The sequence below is a fragment of the Solanum stenotomum genome, chromosome 1 (genome assembly GCF_019186545.1).
Source record: "Solanum stenotomum isolate F172 chromosome 1, ASM1918654v1, whole genome shotgun sequence".
Taxonomy (NCBI): Eukaryota; Viridiplantae; Streptophyta; class Magnoliopsida; order Solanales; family Solanaceae; genus Solanum; species Solanum stenotomum.
This window is the reverse complement of record NC_064282.1, coordinates 7,107,000-7,117,619: the sequence shown is the minus strand read 5'-3', so window position 1 is coordinate 7,117,619 and position 10,620 is coordinate 7,107,000. Positions and strand designations below refer to the sequence as shown.

Below are 10,620 nucleotides of genomic sequence, written 5' to 3'. Positions count from 1 at the left end.
GTTTTCAATATTCTCAGTTAATATACATTAGTTTTTGTATTGCTATGGAACCCTTCTAAAGTTATCAAGTTCTGGTTTTATTAATGTAAAAACTCTTAAACTTTTTTTCTTGATAATTTTAATGTTTTGAAGTTTTGGTCTTATATTCATGTGCATATTGTACAAGTTTTATAGTCAATGTGGCAACCATGTTGTAGTAAGGTAAAAGACATTTGGCTGGATGATTTATGGTTGCTTTTCTAAAGTTATAAAGTTGAGTTTTTATTACTGTAAAAACTCTTGAACTTTTTTATCCATAATTTTAATGTTTTGTATTTATTAGTAAGAATACATTTTTCGATATTCATGTGTATACTCTCTGTCAGTTTTAATCATAGTAGTATTAGCAAGATAAGTTTGATGAATACACAATAAATAAAATTGCGATGCATACATTATAAGAAGGGAATACAAAATGTTATTGAAATACATCATGAATTTTTGTAATATAACTTATCAAGAGAAATAGTAAATACAATTTTAAAGTAAAAAAATAATAATAAAACAACACTTGATATTGAAATATAAATACAATTTAGTTTGAATACAACTCAATGTATTTGTTATGTATTCACAAAAAAATGTATTTCACCAAAAAACGTATTTTTAGTATTATTTTATTAGTTTTACTACTAATTTGTATTTTTTTTATGACTGATACAATGTTTTCAATTACAATTTAAAGTAATTACGCATAAATACATACATATATATATATATATAACATGGAAATGAATACATTTCGAGTGAAAACATATTCAAAGAATTCTAGGAAATTAGAAATTGGGAAACATTCCACTCTAATATATAAAACAGAGGGCTTTAGAAGGGAATACAATTGTATAAAACAAAGGGCATTAGAAATTGGGAAACATTCCACTCTAATAAGATATAAAATTGAAGCATCATTAACTAAACAATACGCGGTCCATTCCTACACGAACGCCTATTGTGCCCCTTAAACCCACATATACTACAAAGAATAACTTGATTTCAAAATTTATTCAATCAAATGGAATTGCCAAATTTTGTTGAATCCAATGGAACTGACGTAATTATTTTCGTGGCTTTCGAAAACATCCGTTTAAAGAATATGCCGAATTTGATTCGAAGAAACTATGAATATTATCAATTGTTTAATTCGGAAGACAAAACTATTACAACAAAATTATTTTTTTGGAATTATGAAGAAGGGAAGAGAAAAAAAAAACGCTTGACATAAAAAATGGCAACATCCCAGCTTTTCAAAAAGTAATTGAAATAGTTTTAAAATCGTTTTCTACTTTTTAAAAACTTTATGTTCCATGATTTTTTCTTTACTGTTATTAAGTATTTGTATTCTTTTAAATTAATAAAAAAAATAAAAAATACATAACTAATCATTTAACATACTAAAATATTGCTATTTTTAATAAATAGATAAACTATTGCTAAGGAGTCCCACTCAAGGTTAAAATATTGTTGTTTTGAAAATTTACCCTATTTAATATATCAAAAATAAGAGAGCATAAAGTAGCCCATATTAACCGACGGCATACTAATAGGGTTTTTTTTTTCTTCTAATTTTTCTTGTGAAACGAACCGCCACACACAACATTAAAAATGGAATGTGGGAACTTCTTTAAACTATATAAACTCCCCATAGATATAGCGATTCAATATCCATAAACTCCATCAATTCAAAAAAAATCATGTATCCAATATTAAAAAATCAACGAGGTTTTACTACAAACATCAACAAATTGATGACATCTTTGATAGTGTTGATTCATCATAGCGGAGAACGAGATAGTGCAAATAATTTTGTACATTATTCCATAGAGGAAGTGGCTATTACAACAGATATTGATTTTAATGGACTAATTCGCTTAATTTCAAGCCATCTAAATGTCAATACTTCCTTGAATTCGTTTGATTTTCATTGTAAAATTGATGACAATTCTATGCCGATGTTGATACGAAACACTATGGGATTACGAGTATACATCGAATTGAAGAAATGGTCGGAAAACTTCAAAGACTATCCACTGTGCATAACTTGGAAAGCTATAGATATTCATCATACACTTTCAATTAATGGAGAACAATACGAGGAGGTCAATATCGAAATAATAGCTCATGGTACCACCAACACAGATAATTTGAATGTAATTGAATATAACGACATAACTACTCGAGAAATTGCATATTTTCAACAATGCAATATTATTGAAAGTGATGTTGCTAATGTACCATCAGATGGTCAACTATACAAGGATAAGAAGATTTTGAAGTCTATTATTGAAAATTATGCAATTCGAAAGAAGTTCTAGTTTAAAGTGAACAGATCAAGTGCATCAAGGTATTTTTCATTTCAATTAGTATAAGTAGACATATAAATCTATGTTATCCACTACAATATATACCTTTTCAAAAATGATATACTTTATGTATTCAATCATTTATAATAGGAACAGTTAACTTAATTATCTTTTATCACATGATTGGGTTCTTATCACGTGAATGAACAATCATGTATACAATGCATTCATGTATCATTCACTAATAATGTAAACACTGAATCAAATAATCTTTTATCACATGAATGAGTTTTTATCATTTGAATGAACAATCATGTATATAAAAATTCATATATAAATATCCGTGTATTCATTCCCTAATTTTTTTTATACATTCCAAATTCTTCCTTCAGTGTGTAGATGAGGATTACACTTGAAAATTGAAATGCTCAGCATTACACAAGTCAAAAATATGCAAAGTTAGACGATTCATTGATGAACACACTGTCCTGCAAAGGATAGACTAATGTCGCAACGAGTTGTTACCTCAACTATACTTGGAAGAGAAATACAGTACAAATATCATGATCCAAAAGTTGTATACAATGCGAGAGACATAATTACTGATATGCATAAACAATTTGAACTTAATTTGACATACTGAAAAGCGTATAGAGCAAAGTTAAAAGCATTGAAAATGGTTAGAGCTGATCCCACAAAATCCTATGCTGAAATACCAAGATATTTGCACATGTTGACACAATCAAATCCAGGATCTATTGTTAGTTTACGAAAACAACCGATGGGCATTTTCTATATGCTTTCGTGGCTTTAAATTTTTCTATACAAGGTTGGGTAAATTGCAAACCAGTTATGCTAGTTGTCAAGATGTTGGAGGTATGTATACACAACTTATTTATTTCAGTATATTTATTTCACATATAAAAATTGCATTAATTACTTCCTCAAATCATTTTTTTCCCATAACATTATACCACCCTTACAATTCATTATGATTTTTTTAGGTCATATATTGCCATTGGCATACACAATTGTCAATTCAGAAAATAATGCATCATGCCGTGTTTTTTTGAAAAGTTAAAAAAAAACATATGGAGTGAGGTATAAAATGTGTTTTGTATCAGATAGGCATCAAAACATAATTAGAGCTATATCAGTTGTATATCTAGATTTACCACATTATGCATGTATGTGGCATTTGTGAAAAAACATCAAGGAAAATTTCAGAAGAAATCAATTACAACTAAGAGAAATATATTATGCAATGGCTCGCGCATACACTGTGTAAGATTGTGATTACTATATGGTTGAAGTTAATCGAATCGACCATCGAGTGAAAGACTTACTTATTTGAAATTGGCTATAGTAAAGGGTCAAGGGCGCATTCCACAAGTAATAGAACACTGACCATGACATCCAACATAGCAGAGTCACTTCACTCAGCAACAAAAGACGCACGAGATCTCCCAGTAACAAGGCTACTTGAAGAGATGCGTAAATTAATTGAGAAATTGAACTATGACAAGTCAAAAGAAACTTTGTATACAAATATCAAACTTACAGCTAAATATTAATCAATTCTTGCTTATAACCTGGAAATTGCACTACATATGATGGTAAGTTTTATTAGTTATACTATCATATTAATTATTCTTAATATAAATTGCACAACATTAATATTTATACTAATCATACTAATTATCCTCAATAGGTGCGACCATCAAGTGATTACCTACATACTGTCACATATATGGGGAAAGCTTTCATCGTCTGTATAAAAGCAAAAACATGTACATGTCGACAATTTCAACTTGATGAACTTCTATGTCCACACGCTTTATAAAATTTTTTTGGATGGAGATGATTACAACTCATTATACTATGTCAAGGAGAACATGATGAAGACATATGATATCCTCGTAAATTCAACGCCCGATGAAAGTACATGGGACTTACCACAAGAAGTGGGTGAATTTTTTTTATTGCATCCAATATGGACACAAAGTGTCTGGAAGACCCCGAAAGAAAAGACAAGAAAAAGCTTGGAAGTCGTCATAAAAAACATATAAAACGTCATGTGAAAAATGTGGTCAAGAAGGGCATAACATCAGAATCTGCAGGAACATGCCTAAAGAAAAATACAAGTTAAATATAGTAATTATATATAATGTGTATCTATTTCTTTAGAATATTTTATGAATTCATTATTGTTATGTACTTGGTTTTATATATTTATATATGTATTGTTAGCTTAATTTGTGTTTTATAGTTGTCGTTAACAAGATCATAAAAAAATCTTACTACAACAAAATTTATAATCTATAAAACTCAAAGTATTATATAAATACATTCTAGAAAATGCAAGTTCATGAATATTGACATCATTAGATATTATGAAAAATAAAATTAACAAAAAACATAATTGATAAAATATAATTTATAAATTCAAATCACTCAATAATCTCGATTATACATATAATTGTTTTACCTTATACAAGTCATAACAATTTTTTTTTACAACATCCCTTATGAAATATACAATTAGTTATTATATCGTATTAATGAACATAATAGATATCATATATAAATAATTAATGTACATGACAAAGAACAAATTAAGTTAATAGCACATGTCAAAAGGAAATTGGATTCCAGAAAAAAAGGTCTACAAACGTATAACCAAAACATCAAACTTACGGTTTAAACAAACACATTAACAATCATCACTTAAAACAATATGATATCCTTCAAAACAACAACTACACTTTCTGCCTAATAGCCTTTATCTTGATTTTTCTCTCTGCGAACTCAGATTCACTTTCAACTTGTTCTTCTTGCTTGTTCAATCCATAATTCCATAAAAGACATGCCAATCGACTTCGATATTGATCTACATCAATGGTAGGAACCTGACGATTCCGAATGAAATACTCTGCAAAAGCAGATACAAAAACACCGCAATCCCTGCATAGATGAATAAGATATACAATTAACACTGCACTATAAATCATTTTGTAAAAAAACTAACTTAACACAACTTACACATCCTTTTGCGTTATATGTTGCCAATTAGTAAAAAGAGATTACATGTTGTGCCATTTTTTCTTAATAGTTGGTACCAACACCCAACGGGATGGGATGATTTTGATAAATATCCATTTTCAGAATACTCGTTGAAATATAACCATCATATAAAAATAAATTTTCAAAAATAGTACTATTCCCTTTGTGTCAATTTATGTGAGATATTTCGAAATTCAAACAAATTTATTTTTTATCGTAATTTTTTTTTGATATTTTTTAAAAATAATTTGAATTGTCGATTACCGTGACTTATAGAACTTTTTACGTAGTTTATAAATTTATAAATTTCATTTTAAAAAAATAAAAAACTTCATGAGCAATTCTCGATCAAACTTAGGTTGTTTGACTCTCGATAAACAAAATGTATCACATAAATTGAGATAGAAAGAGAATTTTATTTACTTTCTAACATCATAACTAAATACTCAATATCTGAGTCTACGTCAACACAAATCCAATATATGTAAATAATTATTTTTATTTATGTAATAATAATAAAGATCATTCAACATATCACATGACGTTCCATGTGTTGACCATGAATAGTTTTTGCTTTCTTTTTAATTGAATATTGAAAATCACATTTCGTCATAAAATTTGTGACTTTTTCCACTTCGATCACTAATAAAAAATTTCAAAAACAATTTCAATTTATATTCATGGACAAATAAATCAAATTCCAATATATTTTTTCACTTTGATAACAAGAATTGTGTTTTACAAATTTCAAAGTTTTTTATGGCTAATTGATTCTAAATTTAAATAATTAGTATCTACTATATAACGCCATGTGTAACAACGTAGATTCATATCAAAGTATTATAATCGTTGTTATTTTTATAATCGTGGTTTACAACTAATTTTATGGAATATATGTCACTTTTCACTGACAACAAGTATCATATAACTCCATTCACCAAGACTAGGATATATGAAAGAGAAAGGAAAATCTTTGTTAAGTTTTGAACTTGAGACCTCGAGGTACTCAATCCACTCCAATAACTACTGAGAATAATATAATTAATCAAGCCATATTGATGACTTAAGCGTTATTTCAACAAAATTATTTGTTCTTTTTCTTCTTTTTGTTGTACGAAAGACTTTTAGTAATTAGGTGTTTGCATATATAATTTCATTTCGTGATTTGAAATCAAGATATGAAATGAATATTTGGAAATCATGAGATGAAATTTCAATTTCTACAAAAACCTTGATTTGAAGATTTCATATCATGATTTCACATTTTTAAATATAAAAATTGATGCACAAATTTATATTTTGTGACAAAGATACCCATCATTCAATATCTATCGACATTTCTTTCATAGTTGATATTATTATCTTACCAATCTTTAAATCATTTATATCAGTTGTAACCTTTAAATCATTTATATCAGTTGTAGCTTGTAACCATTACCTTTACCAGTCAAGTTTAGTTAGATATTATTACTCTTGTCATCCTTTAAACTATTTATATCTGAAAATACATACTCAACATAAAGAGGTTATCTGTATTATATGGGTGGATTATATTAAAAAACAGTATACTAAAATTCATATTCAATTTTACTTTACTATTGAACTAAAATTTGATTAATAAATGTCGTGTTTTTTAATCTAATACTAAAATTAATTACAAAGTTAAATTGTAATGTCCAAATAAAATATGTTGTCAAATTTTTTACGAAATAAATGTCCCAACTAGAACATGTAGGAATATACTTCAATCTTATGCAGTATTGTCCCTATTTTGGTGTCAATTTTACTGTTTGTTCTTAAACATGATGTTTTACTTATTTATTCGATATAAATTTTAAAACGTTTCCTCACCCATTATAAAATCCCGTAGAAATTAAATTATACGATATAAATTAAATAATATTTTTTTCAGAATTTTTTATAATGTTTAAAAACTTGAGTTATGCCTTTTGGGGCATATGTTTTTTATTATTATGAAGATAAAAGAAATTTGATAGATAATATGGGATGGTGGTAGGGTATATGTGTGAGTTTGCGTGTTATTTTAAAGACATAATACATAAACACGATCCTTAACTTAGCGTCAGTTGACAACTATGACATTTAACTTTGAATGTACACAAGTAGACACTTAAGCTTATGCAAAATTGAACAAATAGACACATTCGTCCTAAATGACAATTTTGTGTCCTACGTGGCGTCATATGTGTATTATGCCATGTAATTATTTATTAAAAGTAGCTCTATTCAAGTAATTTTTCCACCTTTAAATAGGAAAAATTGGCATAGCATGACATATTATAGTTAAAGTTGGCAATAAATAGCCCCCTTATAATCTTTTAGCAAAACAAAGATTTTGAAAATCTATTTGGCATTTATTAGCCATATTTTCTTTTACTCGAAAGGGTTTTTTTTTTCCTAAAAAGTTATTTTATTCCCTAATTTTCTCCAAACTTTTCTCAAGACATGTTTTTTCTTTCACCGATCCTTTATTTATTGAAAAGTAAAAATTTTATTCTTTCTTCTTCTCTTTCCTTATTTTAAACAATTCTTTGTTAATAATGATTCTTTCAACATTTATTTTTTACCTTTTTACAATTCTTCATACATGCATATACTCTGTATTTGCTTAAATTTTCTCTTCTGTATTTACATTCATCCAATGTATGATAATATACTAAATCGTTTCTTTTCATAGTTTTTGACTATATTTGCTCTATCATATATATATTGAATCTGTCATTGCCAAACTATATGAATTTTTTTATTGTGGAATTGAAGATTTCAATTTAGTTGGGGAAAAATTGAGATTATAATGTGTTGTTTTTTTTATATTTATTTTCATGGGTAAAAGGGATCTCATGAGTTTTTTTGGAAAAATAAATCTTTATTTTATATTTTTTTTGGGTGGTATAAGTACAAAATAGTGTGTAACTTGAATGCAGAATCTGTTTATAGAATTTTATTTATTGTAATTCTATACATTTTTTACAAGAGAAAGTATTTGAAGATGCTTCAATAGTAATGCCATTTGGTTTGAATTAGTAAAATATAACACATATAATAATTGTATACATGATTGTGTATACATTGGTATAAAGTCATTCAATTTAATGTATACAACTACTAATTGAATCAATACAGGAATTAGTCATATTTGATGTATACATAAATGTGTATACATTGCAGCAGAAACTATACGTTTAATTGTATACATAAACTAATTGAATGAATACATTATGTATACATAAATTTATAATGTATTCATAAATATTCTTTGAGTGAAACATTATGAATACATACTGAACTGATTGAATACATTAGCCTAATAAACTCATTATATAAGTATATACAAAATTTATTTTAGAGAATGCATAATGTATACATAATTGTTTTTTTTTAATTGATAATACCTTGACGTATTTAAACTTTTCACCTTAAATTGAAACATCATTCGAATAGCATAATTATTTTTATCATAGATATTAGAGAGAGAAATTTATTGTAAACTTGACATTTTGTTAGTATAGTTTTAGTAACACACTCAATAATATTGCATTCATTAAAATACAGTCTCTCGGACAATCATATGATTGTAACCAATAAAATATGAAGTGTTTGTGTTGTTGACACCAATAGCAATCAAATTGGTATTGACAATTCCATCTTCAACTTTAGCACATACATGATGGATAGTATTTGAAAGTTTCCTATTCTTTCTTCAATTGTATGTATACTCGCAATTCTATATTGTGTCGTTTCAACATCGATATTGAAAAGTCATGGATTTTATAATGAAATTCAAAAGAATTAATAGAAGTATCAACATATAGAGGATTTGAAATCAATATCCGTATTGATAATCACCGCTTCTATGGAACAATCTACAAAATTATTATTACTATCCCATTCTACATTATAATGAATCAAAACAATCAAAGGTGTCATTTATATCTTGATGCTCTTATTTGCTCTACATTTTTAAAAAAAAAGATATACTAATAATGGAGTTGGGTTTGAAAATTTAAGGAAACTGAAATGCTAACTTCCTTAGTTATAGGACTTAAAATCACAAAACAATTCCACGTCTTCTATTTATTGCCAATTGGTTGCACGGTGGTAAAAATGTAAATCTATAAAAATACAGTTAATTTACTTTTGGGCTAATACATGCTATTATTTTTTGGGATAATTACTTGAGTGGATCCCTTTTAAAAAATAATTACTTATGTTAAATATACTCTTTAATTATTACCATTTATAGCAATATATAATAATACTATATATTTTATTAGATTTGTCTCTCTCTCTTGCCTCTTTCTCCCTTTTCTCTCTCGCTATTTCTCCCTTTTTTTCTTTATGTTGTTCTTTCTCTTTTGTTTTTCTTTTTGCTACTTTTTCTTTTGTTGCTCTTTCTCTTACTTTTTTTCCCTTTCTCTCGCTCTATTTTATTTTGTAGAGTAGTTAATAATTCGTAGACTAAATAAAATTTGTATCAATAATTAATTAATTAGGAAAGTAATCTAATCGTAACAAATGAAGAGACATAATAAATTGCAAAATGAATTAAATTTACATTAAAAATGTATTCCACAAATATTAAAGTTGAATTAGTAGAGAATTAAAAATGAATGCAAAATGTAGCAAACCAAATAGCATTCTATGTAAACTGAATGAATTTGTATCAACAATGAATTTCACAAGTAATTCAATCATAACAAATCAATAAATTACAAAATGAATTAAAATTGTATTTAAAAGTGTATTACACAAATATTAAACAAGTAAATAAATTAAATTTGCTTTAAAATTGTGTTACACGATATTAAAGTTGAATTAGAAGAGAAAATTAAGAATGAATGAAAAACATAACTAACGAAAGACAAGACACCGATCTATAAACTAAATTAAATTTGTTGTATTCATGAATAAAACATGTATTATATGTGTCTTATAAATTATTTTGGATTTGTATCACTAAGAACCTAAGTGATGTTTGCAATATGTATTAAAGATGTATTGTGCATATATTATAAGTGTGTTACCTAAATTGTTTTAGTTGATATCATTAAAAAGGGAGTGAAATTTGCAATATGTATTATAAATGTAGGATGTATTGTTCATGATTTTTATACAATTTTAATACAATTATGAAACATATCTAATACAACTTTAATACAAACCCGATATAGTTCCATAAACTTCATCCTTTTCGTGC

General features: G+C 26.7%; 1 protein-coding gene across 1 annotated transcript in view; it reads right to left on the bottom strand.

Moving 5' to 3' along the window:
* LOC125873047 (uncharacterized) overlaps positions 1 to 10,620 on the bottom strand; it is a 121,340-nt gene that overhangs the window by 89,230 nt on the left and 21,490 nt on the right. The window lies entirely within an intron of this gene.